At 39.5% G+C, this 22,019-nt stretch overlaps 1 long non-coding RNA gene across 16 annotated transcripts in view; it reads left to right on the top strand.

The window, feature by feature from the left end:
* The window catches only part of LOC105484895 (uncharacterized), a 356,622-nt gene that overhangs the window by 153,172 nt on the left and 181,431 nt on the right, over positions 1 to 22,019 (top strand). Inside the window, exons 5-7 of one of the 16 annotated variants that reach the window (XR_011613587.1) lie at positions 12,470 to 12,612; positions 16,645 to 16,742; positions 17,682 to 17,887. The exons of 11 other annotated variants lie outside the window; for them this stretch is intronic. This is a non-coding gene — a long non-coding RNA (uncharacterized lncRNA). Of the gene's footprint in view, positions 1 to 12,469; positions 12,613 to 16,644; positions 16,743 to 17,681; positions 17,888 to 22,019 lie in introns of those variants that run through there. 4 more of the 16 variants (XR_011613572.1, XR_011613586.1, XR_011613577.1 and 1 more) reach the window with 4 other exon arrangements.

Here is a 22,019-nt window from a genome sequence, read left to right as displayed (position 1 = left end):
AATAACTAGCACAATCCCTTTTTATTATATTAGTAATAATAAATAATTAAAAAATCTTCTTTATTATCAATAATTTCAGTGAATTTCAGTTCCTTGCAAAAAAGCAAATGCTAAATAAAACAGAGGTGATATGGGCAGAAGTTATTCGTTGTTACCTCCTGCAAAGTAGTAAATTTACGTCTCAAATTTTAGGCATGCTTTGTGATAGAGAAACAGTGATTTTCAGGGCAGTGGATCCCTGGTTATGACTCATAGAATTATGATTAGCTCAAAATTGTATTGGTTAGCATCCATACAGGAAAGCAGAAACCAGTATAGATATTTCAAACAGAGGAAATTTAATTTAGAGATGTGGTTACAAAATTATGGGAAGGATTGAAGAAACAAAAAGGGTAAAAAAGAAATACATGTAATTGTAGGGAGCTATTATTATACCTTCAGCTGGAGGAATTTAATGAAAGATGGTGCTACATAGAGCCCAGGTGTGCTGGTCGCTGAGGCTGTTGGAGCATGCTCTGCTACTGCAGCTGTTAGAAATTCTGGCACCATGTTTTAGAGCTTGCAAAGCATGACCATCACCCCAACTTGTATAAAGTTAAGAATCTATCTGTATGTTGAATTGTAAGCCAGCTGGGAAAGAAGTCTGGGAAGCATAGTTTACAGGCACACTTCCCACTATTGTGCTGCAAAGGAACTCAAAGAAGGGGGAAAAAATGGAGCTGGGAGGCAAGAGACAAACAATTGACTCAAGAGATATAACAAAAAAATTTGTTTTTAATTACAAGATATTGAGGCCCAGTGCGGTGGCTCATGCCATAATCCCAGCACTTTGGGAGGCCAAGGCAAAAGGATCGCTTGAGGTCAGGAGTTCAAGACCAGCCTGGGCAACATGGCGAAACTCCGTCTCTACTAAAATTACAAAAATTAGCCAGGCGTGGTGGCTCATGCCTGTAATCCCAGCTGCTTGGGAGGCTGAGGCGGGAAAATTGCTTGAACCCGGGAGGTGGAGGTTGCAGTGAGCCGAGATCATGCCACTGTGCTCCAGCCTGGGCGACAGAGTGAGACTGTCTCAAAAAAAAAAAAAAAAAAAAAAAAAAAAAAAAAAAAAAAAAAAAAAAAAAGAGACATTGAACTTTGAATATTTAGCTTTGTTACAACAGTCTACTATATAATGTTGGTTGTCTACCTTTTACTTAAAACTCCAGTCTTGTATCAGTTACCCAATCATCCTCTGCTATGCATTGTATGTATGGATCCCTCCAAAATGCATATGTTGAGACTTAATACCCATTGTGGTGGTATGAAGAGGTGAAGCCTTTTGTAAAGTGATTAAGTCGTGAGGGCTCCATCCTTGTGAATGGTATTAATGCCCTTATGAAAGAGGCTTCCGAGAGTTGTCTGGCCCTTTCATCTCTTTGCCATATGCAGACACAGTGTTCTTCCCTTCTGGAGGATACTGCAACAAGGTACCATTCTGGAAGCAGAGAGAGAGCCCTCACCAGAGACTGAATCTGTTGGAACTTTGATCTGGGACTTCCCAGCCTCCAGAACTGTAATAAATAAATGTATATTATTTACTATATCATATGGTATAATATATTACCATATTACTTACTCTAAAGTATTTTTTATAGCAACCCAAATGGACTCAGATATCCATCCTCATAGGAATCAGGGCAAAACCCCATCTCCAGCTCTGGGGGTGTTGGGGTGGACTCTGATGGGTCTTAGCTTGGTTCTTGGATCAGTTTCACCACTGATGTTTGTGAATAGGTATGTGACCCAATTCTGATTAGTGATACTACTTGAAAACTTTGCTGAAGAAAGTTTTTCCTAGTTCTTTGAGATAGCAAAGAGAAGCCAGTCTTTCCCTCCTGTCAGACATTTAAAGAAAGCAAATAGTCATCTTGCCACTGGCAGCTCTTCTGTAAGCATGAAAGGAATCAGAATTAAAGTTAACAGTAGAGATGGCCAAGCAGAGATGTGGAAAGAACCAGATCCTTTATGACATTATTGCACCACCAAATTAACCAATACTGAAATCCCACCCCACTCCTACACTTTTTATTATGCAAACTTATACATTTAAAAAATTTTAAAACTGATTTGAGTTGGATTTTTTTTATTTGTAGCTAAGATTACTATGATAAACATTCAAGGTTTTAATAATGCTACATTTTTCCCTTTCCAATAAACCTCTCTAGTGGGAAATAAAGGGGTCAAGTTGTGTCTAGGAGATTAGAAAGTATATGTAACACCAAGAACCTCTATGTGACCACTTTATTATGTCCACTGTAGTGGTTTTTTAAAAAAAGTTAAGTGTTATTCTAACAAATTAGGAAAGGATGCAAAACCATTCTCAGCTGAGAAAATGTTTAGCTGAGTGCCGAATAGATTTACGTAATAAATTATTTTGAGCCTTATTTGAAATATGGGAGAAAGATTCTACATTGTTTTAGAGGATGTAGCTAGGAGGAAACTGGCAAAACTTACACTGAAAAGTTTCAGTGCTTTAAAAAATAAAATTATAGTTTCAGAGCTGTCTAAAAATGGATGGGGCTTCTTGGAGACTAGGAAGTGAATTCTTCATCGTTGGGGATATTTAAGCAGAGATTGAATGACCTCTCTGGGAGTGTTAGAGAGGAGAGTCATGTTGTGGAAGGAAGATGACATCTGAGGGTTTTCTAACTCTAAGATTGTGATTATATTTCGGTTATAATGTGGTTATATTGACTTTGGTTGTATTTACCATAGAGCCTATGGAAGGGCACACCTAGTCAGTCTTTTGGAAGGTGAATTGCCAACGAGCAGCTCAGATGTTTTATGATGTCAAGTTTAGAGCTGCCAATATATTGTATTAATCCATTCTTACTCTGTTAACAAAGACATACTCAAGACTCGGTAATTTATAAAAGAAAGAGGTTTAATTGACTCACAGTTCAGCCTGGCTGGGGAGCCTCAAGAAACTTATAATTACAGCAGAAGGGGAAGCAAACACTTCTTTACATGGCAGCAGCAAGGAGAAATGCCAAGCAAAAGGGAGAAAACCCCTTTATAAAACGATCAGATCTCGTAGAACTCATTATCATGAGAACAGCATGGAGGTAACCACCTCTATAATTCAATTACCTCCCACTAGGTTCCTCCTATGACACATGGGGATTATGGGAACTACAGTTTAAGGTGAGATTTGGGTGGGGACATGGACAAACCATATCAATCGTGTACTTCAGAAATGATTACTTCCCTTAGGGGGAAAGTTGAACCCATCAATTAAGATGAGATTTTTAGATTTTCCATGTGCTATCCTTATACTCACCATCCCTGACTTACATCCCAGGAGTGACTGAAAGTAGGCACAAACTACACCACAAATATCAGAGAATATAGGCAAAGCCCAGACAAATGAGTGTCCATGCAGTTCACCCCATGAAGCATGCCTAGAAGTCAGTGCAAGAGCAACAATTAAAATATCACACGATGAGCTGTAGACCCCAGTAGGTAGAGCTTCTTTGTTTTATGACCTTTCTCCTAGTGTGATAGCAAATACAATAGGTTGGCCTCATAAATCATACCTCCAGAAAACATCCACAGGGCAGACTTTGACACTGTTTGCATATTCAAATGTCATCCTGTTCATAAGAGGAAAGACTAAACACTTTTTTTCCTCTCAAAAATGTCAGCATGGCTGGATTAGAAAAGATAATTCGGAAGTACTTCTAGACAATAATTACCTCTGGCACCTATCTGCAGTTACTTAATGAATGGGAAGAGAATTTTTTTTTTAATTTTTAAAAATTATGATTATTGCAGTAATTAATCAGCTGCTCAGTGACAGCTTATCTTGAGGGGGAAAAAGTGCCTCAAAGGCCATCTTGCTTCTGTAGGGCACCTTGTTGATTTCACATCACATATGCAAAACATATCCTATTATTATTAGCAACAAAAATGCTTGTGGAAGTAGAATTAGCCTCAATTTCCTAATAGTCAGGAAACTCTCACATTTCACAAGTGAGAGAAAGAAAAAAAAAAAAAAAGCCAAACCACCCCTAATCCCAAATGGTAGTTGGAAAAAAAAAAGTTTCAGACTTGCTCAGCTGTGATTGTTAAAACAATCTCTTACTCTTAATTACATGCAAAAGTTCCTGGTTCTAATTATGGACCTTGGGGAAATAGCCATCTCCCCAAACCAATAACGCCTCATGTTAACTCTAGTTCTTCTGTGTTTAATATCTTACTGCTGGATTTCAGCTTCCCTAGATGATCTGGAAATTTGGCTTTTTCTACTTTATTTTTCACAGTGCTTCTCAGAACAGGGGCTAGGAGACTTCACTTTTCCCAGTGATTCTTTTTATCACATTTCTTGCTACTTGAGTACAAAATCCTCTAACCTGAGATGCCCACATCAGAGGCAACTTCTTTCCTCCATGGTGTTCCTACCTGGTTTTCTGCAGCTCAAGACTCTCAGTTACTGCATCAAAGGTCCTTGGAGTGATGTAAGTGGCAGCATACTCATGAGGACTCACTGGCAAATATGGAGGTGAGGGTGTTTCTAGAGGTCAACTGGCCCAGGTGCCTTCCCAGCATTGGGCCCCGTACCTCTGAATATTCTGATGACTGAACAGAGCAGAATGCAGCACGAGCTGGCTGGGAGCTTAGAAACAGAGATGATTACCATTCAAGGGGCATTAGCGAATATCTGGTCCAAACCCCTCATTTTTCAGATGAGACTGAGTTCTAGAAAAGGAAAGGAATTTGTTCATATCACAGAGGTAGTTAAAGACCAACCCAGAATCGTGCTTGGTCTACTATCCATACACACCAGGGCTGGTGCTTTGGAGTTGTCTAGATTCTATCTATTCTGTCTAGGCTAATCCAAAAGGTGGACTAGCATGAGTTACTTCAGCACTGTGGCCCTGGGTCCTCCTCTATCTCTTCTGTTAAAGAAATTTTTGACTTCATAAATATCAGTTCCTTCACCAGTGAAACAGGGGTTATACTACTCACTGTTTAATAATATTGTTAAGGGGGAAAAAAAAGAAAAGGGGGACATGGACAAATTTGAGAAGGTCTCTTAAAGACTAAAACATTTAAAACATTCTCTAGGTTTTGCAAATATACGAGACAAAACCACCTGTAACATTTTAGAGGCTATGCTTGGATAAATCTCATTTTACATATTTCAGCAAACTATACTTTGAAAACATTAAAATAATGAGGAAATCTTGCAAAATGTGTCTGTGTGTGTGTACTTTCTAAAGAGGTCAGGAGTTGTAACATTTTTGTATTTTACATGTAGCCAGTGTTTACTATTTTGCACATAATAGGTATGCAGTTCAATACAGTTTGGTGAAATGAGTGAATGATGCTCTTCCCACCTACTTTCCTTTTTCACTGCCCATCTAAATCCTACCCATTTCTCAAGGCTTAGCTCAAGATTCACTGCATGACCAGCCCTCACTGATTTCTCTCTTTTTTGAAATAATGACTATTGTGCTAGAGCCAGCATTCTGGATTCTAGAGGCAAGCTCTTGATTATAGACAATTTTCTGTTGTAATCTACTTCTCTCATGTGTGTTTACCTTAGCTTTTTAAGAAGATTGTGAGTTCCATAAGGGCAGGGGCTGTATGTTATAATTCTCTGATAGGACCCACAGTACCTGGCATGGAGCTTATTTTTAAGCAGGAAACTAGTCATGCTGAAATTCAATGATTGTTGCTGACACTATGGTCTTCCGTAAAACATGTGCTTATATACATATATGGAATCTATTGACTATAATTGGTGTTAAGCATTTGTTTTGCTAACTCTTAGGTAGGTAATAGGTGGCAGTTAACTGCTAAGGGATTTCTGTTCTTCCAGGAGACAGAATGTTTCTGAGTCACAAATAACATATTAAACAGAGTCAAGAAATCTGTTTAAGCAGAAATCCAAGGTTAGTTAGCAAACGAGAAATGGCTGGGTGAAAGTTTGTAACCTAATAAACCTGCTCAGAGACTACCCAGGATAATTCTAATTTGTTTTTGTTTGAGTAGGAGAGGGATTTCAAGGACTAAATATAGGCTATTACTTCCTTGGATGATTAAACATATTTAGTGTGAGAATTTAGCTTGGAATGGGAAAAGAAGCATAATTTAAGTCAATAAATATGTAATGAGTGAATAGAATTTCAGAGGTAACAAAAGGAAGGTACATTAGTCCATTTTCATGGTGCTGATAAAGACATACCTGAGACTATGCAATTTACAAAAGAAAGAGGTTTAATGGACTTGCAATTCCACATGGCTGGGGAAGCCTCACAGTCATGGTGGAAGACAAGGAGGAACAAGTCACATCTTACCATGGATGGCTGCAGGCAAAAAGTGAGAGGTTGTCCAGGGAAACCCTTGTTTTTAAGCCCATCACATCTCGTGAGATTCATTCACTATCACAAGAATAGCACAGGAAAGGCCCACCTCCATAATTCAGTCACCTCCCACTAGGTCCCTCCCATGACACATGGGAATTGTGGGAGTTATAATTCAAGATGAGACTTGGGTGGGGACACAGCTAAACCATATCATTCTGCCCCTGGCCCCTCCCAAATCTCATGTCTTCACATTTCAAAACCTGTTAAAGAAATTTTTGACTTCATAAATATCAGTTCCTTCACCAGTGAAACAGGAGTTATACTACTCACTGACTTCCCAATAGTCCCCCAAAGTCTTAACTCGTTTCAGCATTAACTCAAAAGTCCACAGTCCAAATTCTCATCTGAGACAAGGCAAGTCTTTTCTGCCTATAAGCCTGTAAAATCAAAAGCAAATTAGTTACTTCCTAGATACAATGGGGGTACAGGCATTGGGTAAATACAGCCACTCCAAATGGGAGAAATTGGTCAAAACAAAGGGGCTACAGTCCCCATGCAAGTCCAAAATCTTAAAGTTCCAAAATGATTTCCTTTAACTCCATATCTCACATGCAGAGTACACTAATGCAACAGGTGGGCTCCCACAGTCTTGGGTAGCTCCACCCCTGTGGTTTTGCAGGTTATAGCCCTCTCCTGTCTGCTTTCACTGGTTGGTGTTAAGTGTCTGTGACTTTTCCAGGTACACAGTGGAAGCTGTTGGTGAATCTCCCATTCTGGGGTCTGGAGAATGGTTGCCCTCTTCTCACAGCTCCACTAGATAGTGCCCCAGTAAGGACTCTGTATGGGGGTTCTGATCCCACATTTCCCTTCTGCACTGCCCTAGAAGAGGCTCTCCATGAGGGTCCCATCCCCACAGCAAACTTCTGCCTGGGCATTCAGGTATTTCCATACATCCTTTGAAATCTAGGAGGAGGTTCCGAAACCTCAATTCTTGACTTTTCGGCACTCACAGGCTCAATACCATGTGGAAGCTGCAAAGATTTAGGCCTTCCACCCTCTGAAGCAACAGCCCTAGCTGTACCTTGGCCCCTTTCAGTCATGGCTGGAGCTGTTGGGATGCAGGGCACCAAGTCCCTAGACTGCACACAACAGACAGACCCTGGGCCTGACCCACAAAACCATTATTTCCTCCTAAACCTCCTGGCTTGTGATGGGAGGGGCTGCTGCAAAGGTCTCTGACATGCCCTGGAGACATTTTCCAAATTGTCTTGGTGATTAACATTCAGCTTCTCATTACTTATGCAAATTTTTGTAGCCATTTGGATTTCTTCTCAGAAAATGGAATTTTCTTTTCTATAGCATTGTCAGGCTGCAAATTTTCTGAACTTTTTTTTTTTTTTTTTTTTTTTTTGAGACAGAGTCTTGCTCTGTCCCCCAGGCTGGAGTGCAGTGGCCGGATCTCAGCTCACTGCAAGCTCCTCCTCTCGGGTTCACGCCATTCTCCTGCCTCAGCCTCCCGAGTAGCTGGGACTACAGGCACCCGCCACTTCGCCCGGCTAGTTTTTTGTATTTTTTTAGTAGAGACGGGGTTTCACCGTGTTAGCCAGGATGGTCTCGATCTCCTGACCTCATGATCCGCCCGTCTCGGCCTCCCAAAGTGCTGGGATTACAGGCTTGAGCCACCGTGCCCGGCCATTTTCTGAACTTTTATGCTCTGTTTCCATTTTAAAACTGAATGCCTTTAACAGCACCCAGGTTACCTCTTAAATACTTTGCTGCTTAGAAGTTTCTTCTACCAGACACCCTAAAGCATCTCTCTCAAGTTCAAAGTTCCACATATCTCTAGGGTGGGGGCAAAATGCTGCCAGTATTTTGCTGAAACAAAAGTCACCTTTGTTCCATTCCCAACAAGTTCCTTATCTCCATCTGAGACCACCTTAGCCTGGATGTCATTGTCCATATCATTATCAGCATTTTGGTCAAAGCCATTCAACAAGACTCTAGGGAGTTCCAAATTTTCCCACATTTTCCTCTCTTCTTCTGAGCCCCCCAAACTGCTCCGATCTCTGCTGGTTACCCAGTTCCAAAGGTGCTTCCACACTTTTGGGTATCTTTTAAGCAGCGCCCCACTCTACTGGTACCAATTGATTGGATTAGTCCATTTTCACACTGTTGATAAAGACATACCCAAGATTGAGCAATTTACACAATAAAGAGGTTTAATGGACTTACAATACCACATGGCTGGGGACGCCTCACAATCATGGTGGAAGGCAAGGAGGAGCAGGTCACATCTCACATGGAAGGCAGCAGGCAAAAAGAGAGAACTTGTGCAGGGAAACTCCCATTTTTAAAACCATCAGATCTCATGAGACTCACTTCACTATCGCAAGAACAGTGAAGGAAAGGCCTGTCCCCATAATTCAATCACCTCTCACCATATTCCTCCCATGGCATGTGGGAATTACAATTGTGGGAGTTACAATTCAAGATGAGATTTCAGTGGGGACAGAGCCAAACCATATCAGAAGGAATAGTGAATCTGACTACCTAAAATTTAAAAAAAAGTTTCATCATGAAAAATACCACAATTAAACTGACAGCTTGGGCAAAAATATTCACAACATACATATACCACAGGCAAAGAGTTAATATCTCCAATAAAATGAAAAAATTTTAAAACTGAGGACAAAGGGATCCAAAACATGATAGTTTATAAATATAAAATTTAAATGTAAAAAGGACATAAACAATTCATAAAAATGTCCTCAAATAATCAAAAAATGTTCAAGATTGCTTACAATGAGTGATATACTAATTAAAATAGCTCAGAGATGCTATTTCTCACCTATCAAATTAAAAAACATTTAAAAATATGGCAACACAATATGCTAGTGAGGCTGTAAGGAAACAAGCACTCTGGAGTGAAATTTGTCAATACCTAATAAAATTATGTATGTAAGTACTTTTTGACCCATACCCCTTACCTAGGAATGTGTTCTGAATATTTACATCTAATAATATAAAAATTCATATGTACAAGGTTATTCATTGTAGATTGTTTATAATTGTAAAATATTGAAAATGTCCCAAGTACCCTCTGAAATTGTATTCACTCTTTTATACCCATTGTATAAACTATGCTACATCCACACAATGGAGTCCTACACAGCCATTAAGAAAAACAATGAGAAATATATCTAGGAACTGATATAAAGTGATTTCCAGAATATGCTATTAATGAAAAAGCAAAGTGCAAAATGGTATCTATGGCATACTACCCTTCATGTAAGAAGGACTACAAGAAAATGCACATGTATCTGCTCATTTGTACAAAAAATGAATAAAAGATAAACCACAAATTAAGGAAATTGGTTACTTTCTGGAGTGGGAGGTCTGTGGGAAAGGAGTGAAATGAAGGCGAGTCGGAGTGCTTTGCAGGAATGGCGAAGGAGTTTCCTTCTCTGAGTACAGCTTCTGGCTCTTGAAATCACAATGAGGTTTCACACACCCTTTGAATTCCACCAAAATAAACAAACCAATCAGGATTTGGATGGGAGACCCAACACAAAATAGAAAAAGTAACAAATGAACTTAACTCTATAGCAGATGAATAACATAACCAAACTGAAGGGGACAGAGAAGGGAAGAACCAATGAAGTAACTTTGGAAAACATCATCTTGACTGGATACTTTAATAATGCTATAGGCAAAAAGAATTGACCACAAGAGCTGAATCTAGTCATTTAATTTGTTTTTCACAGGAGTGTGTTAATATGGTTTTTCTGTATACCAGTATCAATCAAATATGTAAATATATTGTACAAATAAGGGCTAGCTTTTTTGCATTTGTATTTTATCTATACAAATAAAGAATAGGGGAGGACTAAAATGAATTCTGTGGAGTCAGATTGAACTGAGAGGTATCAGTATAAACCTATGGTTTATGTACACACAATACATATATATGTGTGTGTGTATGTGTGTGTGTATTCCAACCCACATACACCATATACATGTGCTCATGCACATATATATAAAAATATGAATATATATATGTGTATATATATATACACACACACACAAAGAGAACAGAAATACAGATGTATGTGTATGTGTATACATGGGTTAGCATGTATAGATGTTTGTCCTTGCTATGTCTGCTGAAGTGTCTAAAAGTAATGACACACCAATTGCAATGAGCATACTTAGTGTCCAGATTTTGGTTTCTAAACACCATTATCTGAGAAATGGTTGATATGAAATCTGAGACAGGAAAAAACAAGATGTGCTTGTAGCATCTTATGTTGTCACAAAGTAAGGAAGTAAGGAAGTGCTTAAAAAAAAGTATCTAAAAATATATCCTAATAGTTTAAGATTGGAAATATTAATATTTGAGCCTAAAAATAATGACAGTCTGGATTCTAACCTACATAATAAATATCCATGAGTAATATGGATATAAATAGTTGAATAAATAAATAAATGGGGGAAAAGGACAGCTCTTTTTTTTTTTTTTTTTTTGAGATGGAGTCTTGCTGTGTTGCCCAGGCTGGAGTGCAGTGGCACAATCTCCACTCACTGCAAACTCCACCTCCCAGGTTCATGTTATTCTTCTGCCTCAGCATCCCGGGTAGCTGGGACTATAGATGCCTGCCACCACACCTGGCTAATCTTTTGTACTTTTAGTAGAGACAGGGTTTCACCATGTTAGCCAGGATGGTCTCGATCTCCTGACCTCATGATCCGTCCACCTCGGCCTCCCAGCTCTTTCTTACAGAAATAATCTGATGGTAAAAGTAGAGGGAAAGAGGAAAATAGAAAAAAAGCACTGTCAGGCAAACACCAAAGCAATGATTTTTGAAAGCAAGATCCCCTGATGGATATTGAAAATTGTAGGAGAAAATTTGAGAAGAAACAGGATATTTGCATAGCCTCAAAGTATGTCCACACATATTTATTAATTACAAAGGGAAAAATGTAACATTACAGAGGACAAACCTACAGACACCACAGTAACCAAGTGATCAAGGTTAATATCATCAGTTACAAGATATATCGATGTAATGGGGCCCTTGAGAAATACACATCTTTCCATGTTATTCTTGCCAAAAAAACATAATCTTATTCAAATCATGACAAACTATCAGATAAATCCACACTGAGATACAGTCTATAAAATACCTGAGCAGTACTGATCAAAAGTGTTAAGTTCATGAAAAACAAGGAAAGACTGAGGCAGTGTCATAGATTAGAGGAGACTAAGGAAGCACAACTAAATAAAATTGAATCTTGCAACAGAAAAAGGATAATGGAAAAACTGGTAAAACTTTTACAAAGCCTAAAGTTTAGTTAACAGTTTTATTTCAAGGTTAACTTTATGGAGTTGATAATTATCCCATAATTATGTAAGTGGTTAACATGAGAAGCTTCATGAGGAATACACAGAGACAATCTGTATTATTTGGTAAATACTTTGTAAGTATAAATTTAGTTCAAAATAAAAATTTAAAATAATATGTAACGAGTGCCTACTTTTAGACACTCAACCTATTCCACCTTGTTCTCCAGCCTCGTGTTTCACTAAATTAGTTCCTTATCACCTCCTGTTCATAGTCCTGTTTGCTTGGCTTCCATGATACAACACTCTTCTGGTTTTTTCTTCTCTATCTCCTTGGAAAATTCATTCTCTAACCAGATATGAAGTGTTAGAATTCTTTAACTATTTATCCTTTTTATCTTACTCTCTTACATTGTACTTAAGTAATCTTATTGATGCTCAGATCTTCTATTACCATGTAAATCTGCAAGACTTGCAATCTTCTGTCTCAAGACCCAGTTTCTTATCTGAGCTCCATATGTATGTATACTTGAGATTTGCATTTCTTAATAGATCCTCAACCTTAGCAAGTCAAAAACTAAGCTCATGATCTGGCACCCCATCCCATGGTGGTTTAAACCATATCCACAGTTTAATCAACCTGCCTTTCAAAAGGTGGGGCCTAATTCCACCCTGAGTGTGAGTTGGACTTAGTAACTCCTAATGAATAGAATAAAAGCAGAAATGATAGTGTATGAATTTGGGGACTAGGTCATGAGAAGCATTTTATTTCTTGCAGCTTCTCTCTTGGATCACTCACTCTGGGGAAGCCTGATGCCGTTTTCCCTTAAGAAGCCCATGTGATAAGAAAGGAAGGCCTCCAGCTAACAGCTACATGAGAAAGTTTGGAAATAGATTGTCTAGTCCCACCCAAGCCTTCAGGTGAATGCAACTCTGACCAACATCTTGATTACAACCTAATGGGACACCCTGAGCCAGAGCCACACAGCACCTGATACTCAGAAATTGAGATGCTGTTGTTATTTTACACCATTAAGTGTAGGACAAACTGTTATACAATAAAAGATAATTGATATTCCTTTCTCCCCCATAAACAACCAGATCATATTTCAATTTTGCTGTTTTTAGTGAATTACTCACTATCCCATTTATTACACAGCCAGGAAAAGAGGCATCACTCTCTTTTTTTTTCTTTTCTCAACTTTCATTTTATTAATAGATTCAGGGGGTACATGTGCAGGTTTGTTACAAAGGTATATTGTGTGGTGCTGAGGTTTAGAGTACTAATGAATCCATCACCCAGGTAATACACATAGTACCCAACAGGTAGTTTTTTCAAACTTTCCCCGTCTTTCTCTCTCTGCCCTCTTGTATTCCTCAGTGTCTATTGCTCCCATTTTTATAACCATATGTACCCAATATTTAGTTCCCACTTCTAAGTGAGAACACAAGCATCACTCTTGACAACTAACTCTCTTACTGATTTCCCAACTGAAATCCATTATTAAGACCTATTGATTTAGGTTCCCAATTATCTCTCAAATCTGTTCACTTATCTCTATCATCGTTCCCTCCATACTGGTCCACTCTACTGTTATTTTTTGCCTATATAGCCTTGTATTAGGCTCTCGACTCTGGTACCTCTCTGATACACTCTTCACATTGTTGTCAGGATAATCTTTTCAAAAACACTTACTAATCACCGATTCTAAGCTAGATATACTGCCATGGGTCCCTGGACAGCCAGAACACTCCCAAGGGCAGAAACAACAAAGAAAATGCCCTAATGGAAAAGTGTTGAGGCCAGGCGCGGTGGCTCAGGCCTGTAATCCCAGCACTTTGGGAGACCGAGGCAGGCGGATCACGAGGTCGGGAGATCAAGACCATCCTGGCTAACACAGTGAAACCCCATCTCTACTAAAAAATACAAAAAAATTAGCTGGGCATGGTGGCAGGCGCCTGTAGTCCCAGTTACTCGGGAGGCTGAGGCAGGAGAATGGTGTGAACCCGGGAGGCAGAGCTTGCAGTGAGCCGAGATCGCGCCACTGCACTCCAGCCTGGGCGACAGAGCGAGACTCCATCTCAAAAAAAAAAAAAAAAAGAAGAAAAGTGTCTTCACCAGGCTATTCATTGCCTCTGCCCTAAACATTCTTAAAGGCCACCATTTGGGGATGGATGAGTGGTCCTTGATCAACTTGCTGATTTGGAGGATTTTTATAACTTTTCATACTTTCACATTACTTTTTAATGTAATATGTGCTCATGTTTAGAAAATTTGGAAAATGCATATATTTTTAAAAGAGCAAGAAAAAGCATTTCTAATTCCATCATCCAGAAATTTTGGCTTATTTCTTTCAAACGTTTGCCTCATGCTTTTAAAACCTTATTAAGATCATTCTGTATATTAATGCGGTTTTCTATTTCGCTTTTTGTGCTTAAGGTTATAAGATTTTTTCCATATCATTAAAAACTCTATGTAAATATCATTTTAATAGCTGCTTAACATTCTATGATATTAGAAATTTCATTTTGAAATTTGTCTTTTGCCCAGTGTCTAAACGAATAATTTTACTTTTGATGGAGGTAGGTGGTGGCGGTGGGAGGTCTATCTCCATGGCTTGATGATACTCAAAGGTTGCTGTTTAAATATGTTACAAAATTACATCCCTCTCTTTAGCTACAGCCTCAGTCCAAAAGGTAGCATCCAATCCGCTTGCTGATTCCAGCACTTTCTAACAGTATTTACTCCTTGAGGCTTGTAAAGCTAAGGCACATTTGGTTTTCTAGTGGATAAGCCAATAAAGCCTCTGGGATGTCATTTGGGTCAGACACCCTGAGAAAGGGGAAGAGAGGAAGGCAAGAAAACCCAGAGGAGCTGTGCTAAGTACGCAAACATGCATTTGGCCCTTAAAATACCCACACCTAGCTGCATATTTTTTCCTTACAATGTACAGTGATTAGTAATCCATAATTTATGGTTCTAATTAATTCTTCCCTTTATCATGGAGAGAGACTCACCCAAGCGTGCCACTCTGACAAAGCTCCAATACCAGGTTCCAGTGAAGCCCTGGATTTCCTTGCTGGGAACTCATTTGGCAAAACCCATTAAGCTGGCAAAAGATCCAGAGCACTAGAAAGGGAGGCACCCCATCCCCCTCTACCTACCATCACCCCATTCTACTTTATTCCAGGAAGAAACAGACTAACAGAAAACAAAGCTGACTGTGCCATTTAACTGAGACCACACCTCCTTCAGGAGAACCAGCTTGGGCCTGATAGTAAATAAAGCGTAATTGCAGCCAGAGCAAGATCACCAAACAGATATTCTAGACTTCTAGGCTTTGAGCCGGGTTCCCAACAGGAAGAGGCAAGAGTGTGAAAATCAAATCTCTTGCATGTAACACACCTCTCTGGCTCTCTTAGAACCTGCTGACCTGATTCAAGTGGATCCAAGTGTTTTAGAACTTTAAGGAAGGCTCTTGTTTATAATCTGGCTGGATCCCTGTGTAACCAAAGACTGAACATTTTCTGTCATTAGACAATGGGCCAAGGAGCCTGCTAGTCCATACTCTACCTTTTTTGGTGAAGTATACTAGTTCATGTTTATTAAAGACTTATTGTATACCAGGGGTTTATTAATTTATTTAATGCTCACAGCAACTCACAGAGGTAGGTACTATTGTTAACTAGAGCAGACATTCCTGACAGCAGGGCCTTGGTTTGGTTCCCTGCTGTATCCCCATACCCTGAAACTGGTCTGGTGTAGAGTGGTACTCAATCAATATTTTTGTTCAATGGATGAATACTCATTTGACAGATGAGAAAACTGAGGCAGAGAACAAGTAAGCGACAAAGTGAAATCCAGAGCTCATGCTTTTTTTTTTTTTTTTGAGACAGAGTCTTGCTCTGTCACCCAGGCTGGAGTACAGTGGTGAGATCTCGGCTCACTGCAAGCTTCGCCTCCCGGGTTCACACCATTCTCCTGCCTCAGCCTCCTGAGTAGCTGGGATTACAGGCACCCACCACCATGCCCGGCTAATTTTTTGTAGTTTTAGTAGAGACAGGGTTTCACCGTGTTAATTACGATGGTCTCGATCTCCTGACCTGATCCACCAGCCTCAGCCTCCCAAAGTGCTGGGATTACAGGCGTGAGCCACCACACCCGGCCAAGCTCATGCTGTCAAACATCACTTAATGGTGTGTGCATAATTTCTGCAGGAGTTTGATTTCATTTCCTTGTTTGCTGAGGGATAAATGCAACAAATGTCCTTAAGATTTGTTTTGTTTTTTGTTTTTTGTTTTTTTGAGATGGAGTTTCACTCTTGTTGCTTAGGCTGGAGTGCAATGGCACGATCTCATTTCACTGCAACCTCCGCCCCCTGGGTCCAAGCGATTCTCTTGCCTCAGCCTCCCAAGTAGCTGGAATGATAGGCGCCTGCCACCACACCCAGCTAATTTTTGTATTTTTAGTAGAGATAGGGTTTCACCATGTTGGCCAGGCTGGTCTCGAACTCCAGACCTCAGGTGATCCACCCGCCTCCACCTCACAAAGTGCTGGGATTACAGGCATAAGCCACCACCCACGGCCCTCAAGATGTATTTTTGAGTTCAAGATGTAATGTAGACACCAGATGTTAATTATCACTGGCACAAAGCAGGGCATTAGACAGGTGTAGCAGGTGATTGATAAAGGCATTGCCACTATTATATTGAAATGATCATGGCCTGCCTGTGGAGGAGACATTTATTTATTTTTCTACCCTGAGCAACCCTGAATGTTCTAAGTCCCCTTTCTTATGGCAAGCTTTGTTGGCCCTCAGACGCTTTCACTCATGGGCCAAAGAAAATGACCCAACTGTACAACCACAAGAACATATGCCCTTTATTACCACCTCACCTTTGTTCCTTTGCCATCTCAGCTTTGATTTAATTTGATTTCTTTCTGATCTGCAGATTGATGAAATCACTTCTCTTTTCTAAGCCTGCTTGAGCCCCAGACTGTAGCCTGGTGGGCCACGTGAGAGCAGCGCCCGCAACCACAGCTGAGAGAGGTGTTATTTACATATTTATTAGAAATTCTGTCCTGCTGGCAAGAGACGCTCACTTCTGACTTTAATTCCGATAAGTAAACAACCCCATTGGCAAGAAAGAGGGGGGAAAACAAACCAGAGTAGTTTGCACAAGATAATATAGTAAAGCAGAAAAACATCCGTAATGCAAAACCATTTGCAGTGCAAAGCAAAAGAGAGAGAGAGAAAAAAATTCCATCTCCAAAGCCTAGCTTAGGTTAAATACTCTAAAAGAAATAATTACAAAGTAATTCAATTATATTTGGTGTCAGTTGCCTCACAGGCCAGTGGAATGACAATTAATCCCAGGGTGTCTTTTTAAAAAAATTTTAATATTTGTGGTTTGTTCAGAATTACCCTCCAGCAGTTAACTGCACTCAGCAATCCTCTGGCTGATTGTGTCTCTCTTCTCATCCTCATCTATTCTGGCCTGATAACGCCCCACACCAGGGAGCCGTTCTGCCAAGTTCAACCTTCTCTGACCCGTCTCTCAAACTGTCCAGCATCCTAACATTTTGCTTAGGTGCCCTCCTGCTTCCCCTTAATTCTATTGCATTGTGAGAATTGCAACAGGGGGAGAGTTTAGCATCTTACAGCTTTCTCCTAACACCCAAAATTGAGCCAACATCATCATCCCTGTGACAACACAATGAACTAAATCCTTTTCAGCATCGCATGTCTAGCTATCCTCAGAAAAAAATTACATTTTAGGAACATTAAAATGGACTGACTTTAATCCACAATAGCAAAAGAGGCAAGAGATAGAGCTTAAATCCTGCCTGATGTTCTGACCTGAACTTATTTTGCAGATAAAATCACACTGAATTCTTTGCATTTCTATAGCTTCTTTCAGTCAGGGATTGCAAGGTACTTTACACACAGTAATAAGCTTCACAACCTTTCTTTGATGCTGCTTTCTAGCTCCTGGAAGGGTTCATGCATCAGAAAACTGGAAAATGATGGATGGAAAGGGAATGGACCAGGCAACCTCCCCAGTTGACCATGGTGTAGAAAAGAGAACTCAAACAGTTGGCTGCAGCACTCAACACCAATGATCAAGAAAATAATTGTACTTCTAAACTGCAAACATGCTTATAAAAATTCAAAATAAGAAATTGTAATACGAGCATTGTGCTTTGTTCTTCAGTGATTCAGCTGATCAAAGCTGATTGGATTCAGCTGGACCCAATAACTTACAGTGAAAATTATTTCTGTTATTCGACACACAGTGACCTTTATGTTCATGAAACAGGCATGTTCTCAACAATGGGATGTTACCAAAATCTTATTACTGGATATAGAAATAATAAAGAGGTATGTTATAAACCAGATAAGTTTGTTCATAGGATAAAAAAATGCCATTGAATGCTAACTAAATATAGTACCTGCAGGTAATTCAGTGCCTATTATGGGACAGATGTTGTGCTAAGCTCTTTCTGTGCATTAACTAATACTCCCAGTAGCATGATACGGCTGTTGATTTCATTTTCCAGACGGGCACAGAGAGTTTGAACAACTTTCCCAAGTTTGCACAACCAGTAGCAGAGCTAGGATTCTAATCCAGCTGGTTTGACCCCAGAATCCGTACTGAGTGTTCTCTAACATAATAGAGAACATGAAATATACGTCTTGGAGTACTTAGGGTAGGAGAGGAAACACATGGCAGTGGCTGGGAAATCTTAATCTTAGACACAGAAGTGGCCCCAGTTCTTGGAAGAAATGTTTGCTGGACCTTCAACCTCCTTTACTTCCAATAGAGGAGAACCAGTGTCATGCATGTAGTGCGTGGAAGTGGAGGAGATGTTTATTTATTTTTCTGCCCTGAGCAACTCTGAATGTTCTAAGTCCCCTTTCTTATGGCAGGCTTTATCAGCTCTCAGTCCAGCACTAAGCTGGACTGCTTGAGTCTGAAATCCTGGTCTACCACTTTCTCCTTATGTCGCCTTAGTTCCCATGTGTCACAAAGGCTTGCGCTGAGGATTGAGTTGATGCATGTAGCCTGCTTAGAACAATGCTTAGTGCTTGGTCTATGAATATTAATATGATTTATAATGCTTTTACAAAGGCCTCTCAGGGAGGTTCATCTAGTCAACATGTCTTCTTTTGTGTTTCCAGAATCAGAAGCAAGAGCCTTGAAGTGATGGTGGGGCATGACAGGCACAGTTTTTAAGGTTTCATTCCTTTCTGATTACCCTGGTTTAATCGGTTTTACCTTCAGACCGTACCCTCTTGTCCTTATATACTCTCCTGCCAGCTCACTTACATGTTAATTCCTATAATGGAGAACCCAAGCCTTTCATCATACAACTGGAGAATATATTCAAGAGATAAACTCCTGTGACTGAAAGTTATCCAATCATTCATGAATTCTGTTGAGCAAAAACAGGCCACCTTCTTCTCTCATGAAGGGTGCTCTCTAGTAGCAGGCAGACGAATGCATGATCACACAAATAAGGGGGAAATTATAACTGTGGCAAATTTAACAACATGAAATTATAGTAGGTGAAGGAAATATCATTCCTGGCTAAAAGAGCAGCCTGTGTTAAAATGGTGGAGAAAACATGATAAGAAATAGAAGATGGCCAGGTAGGTGAAGTGCAGACAGAAAGAGAAGAAGGGATAGAGACGGTTTGGAAAAGATGAGATGCTATAGCTGTAGGCAGCAGCTAGGCCAAAATATTTCAATCCTTTTTCATCCCCTGAGAACAATGGGAACCACTGAAAGAGTTTGAGCAAAAATGAGATATCAGATTTTTTCATTTAGACATCATTTTGCCTCTTTTAATCCAGTGTTCATCACACCCATAGTCACCCATTTAAGTGCACAACTGTAGCATCTCCAAATGTCTAAAGTTCTTTTTCAAGTTCCTTTGTGTATGCATTCATTCTTTCACAAGCTATTTTTATGAATAGTTATTATTGGCTATTGAGCTCCTGCACTGTGTATGAACACTTTGCTAGACTCACAGCACATGAATACAATTAGTTAGCACATGGTCCATCAGGGAACACAGGATAAAAAGGTAAATTACGATAGTGTGATCATTGGTGGGAGAGAGGGAACTTCAAAACAGAACTGAAAGGAGCCATTTAATCTTGCTTTGGAAGAGGGTAAGCCTCGGGTGAAGTAATATTTGGGTTAGTCTTTTTTTTTTTTTTTTTCTGAGATGGCGTCTCACTCTGTTGCCCAGGTTGGGGTGCAGTGGCACAGTCTCAGCTCACTGCAACCTCTGTCTCTTGGGTTCAACCAATTCCCCCACCTTAGCGTCCCAAGTAGCTGGAATTACGGGCACCCGCCATCATGCCTGGCTAATTTTTGTATTTTTGTAGAGACAGGGTTTCACCATTTTGGCCAGACTGGTCTTGAACTCCTGACCTCAGGTGATCCACCTGCCTTGGCCTCCCAAAGTGCTGGGATTATAGGTGTGAGCCACTACACCTGGCCAGGTTAGTCTTAAAATAATTAATATGAGTTTACCAGGGGGAAAAAGTAGAATATATTTATTGTGGAAAAACTTTGAAAATGCAGAAGGAAGTATAAAAGGAACATCAAATCACACACAATCCTTCAACTGAGACCCTATGAAGATTATGAAAATACTGATAAAATGTTTTAAAAGAGCATCCTTTAAATATAGAAAATCCTCAACTTACAAATATATTGTGTTTCAATGCTTCAATAGCTTTTAAGGAAAAAGTTTAGAATTCAGAGTCTGCTCTTCCACAAGAATGACATTATAACTGGATTAAAGATTTTCAGGCCAACCTGTAATAGTTTATTTAAATATATATATAACATTTAAACATATGCACATATAAAAGGCCATAAGATTCATAGATTATCGTATTAGTTTCTATTGCTATGTAACAGATTACTCCAAAACTTAGTGTCTTAAAACAAGCACTTCTTATTTCACAGGTTTTGAACCAGAGTCAGGAATCTGGGCCACAGCCTAGTTCAGGATCTCTTGAAAGTTCATAGTACCCTAAATCAGCTTCAGTTCCATTCTTAACATCTTCCTAGAGTTCTTGAGCCTTTTCCTGTTCTGTGCTACCTCATTCTCATTTTTAACCTAGCCTCCAAATAGTATTCCCATTTCTTGAGTGCAAAGGAATCACTGGTACAGGATGGGGCAGAGGATCCATCTGAACAAAGTTACATCAAGAGAGGGATCCCTGGTTGAGTGGCACTATATAGGTCTGATAAATAGATGTCTACTTTATGGAATTGCAGTCAGTCAAACTAATGGAAATAAGAGTTTTCAAATTATTGAGATAAATGTTTAGTGGATTTAGTACCACATGTGAGGTTTTTCATAGGATCATTTTTCATAAGTTGATATTACTGGCACTTTACTTCTGAACCTGGAAATTATCTAAGACATCAGGTCTTCACCCCACTCCCACTCCTCAAATTTTCAGGTGAGCAATATCAGGAACTTCAGCTATTGTATCAAGAACAAACAATGATGGCTTCCTAATCCCTGTTTCTTACCGCTTGGAACGTCAGATATGAGGAAAAAATACTCTAGCACTTTCTTCCACTAACCACAGATAACCACAGATCAAGGAACATTAAAAAGTCATTTTGAAACTTTTACTGGGCAGTTTCCTGGAGACAGAGATTTGGGTGACTTGAAAAAGGTACACTCATAGGGTCTTTTTCTTTGTTCCTCAAGACTTGGGGGTGAACTTTAAAATCAGAAAATAAATAACTTATACATAAATGGGGGTTGTTGGGTGGCAGCTGTGGGTCAAGATTGTTCAAGGAGCAGGTGGCACTATTTTGGTTAACATAACTTAAAACATAATTCTCTGTTTAGGCAAGGATCTCTGTAAATTATGTTGTATTTAGGGGAATGATATCCAGATAAACAGAAGAAACATTTCCTATGAACAGTTGATGCTCATAGAGTTCATCTAGATAGAGGAATTGTATTGTTATGAATGACCTTCACCAAGAGATAAAGAAATGGATTCTTGTATAAGATTAATTCCTGTGGGGTTGACCTTAGAAGAATGGTGGGGATTTGCACTGTGAATATTTGAAAGAGGAGGCATTTTTGAAAGGAGGGCAGATTCGAGGATAAGGGAAGCAAGGCTGAGAATGGGGATGGAACCTGCCTAGACCTTCTATCAAATGCTTTTGTGTTTTCACTTGGACTACGGAAACAGATATTTTTCTTCTTCTCACTCTCTCATCTTGCAATTCACTTTACTTACTTCTTAAGTCATTTCCGTAGTTGGATCCATTATCAT

The sequence above is a fragment of the Macaca nemestrina genome, chromosome 1 (genome assembly GCF_043159975.1).
Source record: "Macaca nemestrina isolate mMacNem1 chromosome 1, mMacNem.hap1, whole genome shotgun sequence".
NCBI lineage: Eukaryota > Metazoa > Chordata > Mammalia > Primates > Cercopithecidae > Macaca > Macaca nemestrina.
The sequence above is the reverse complement of the archived record's forward strand: the minus strand, read 5'-3'. Positions and strand labels throughout refer to the sequence as shown.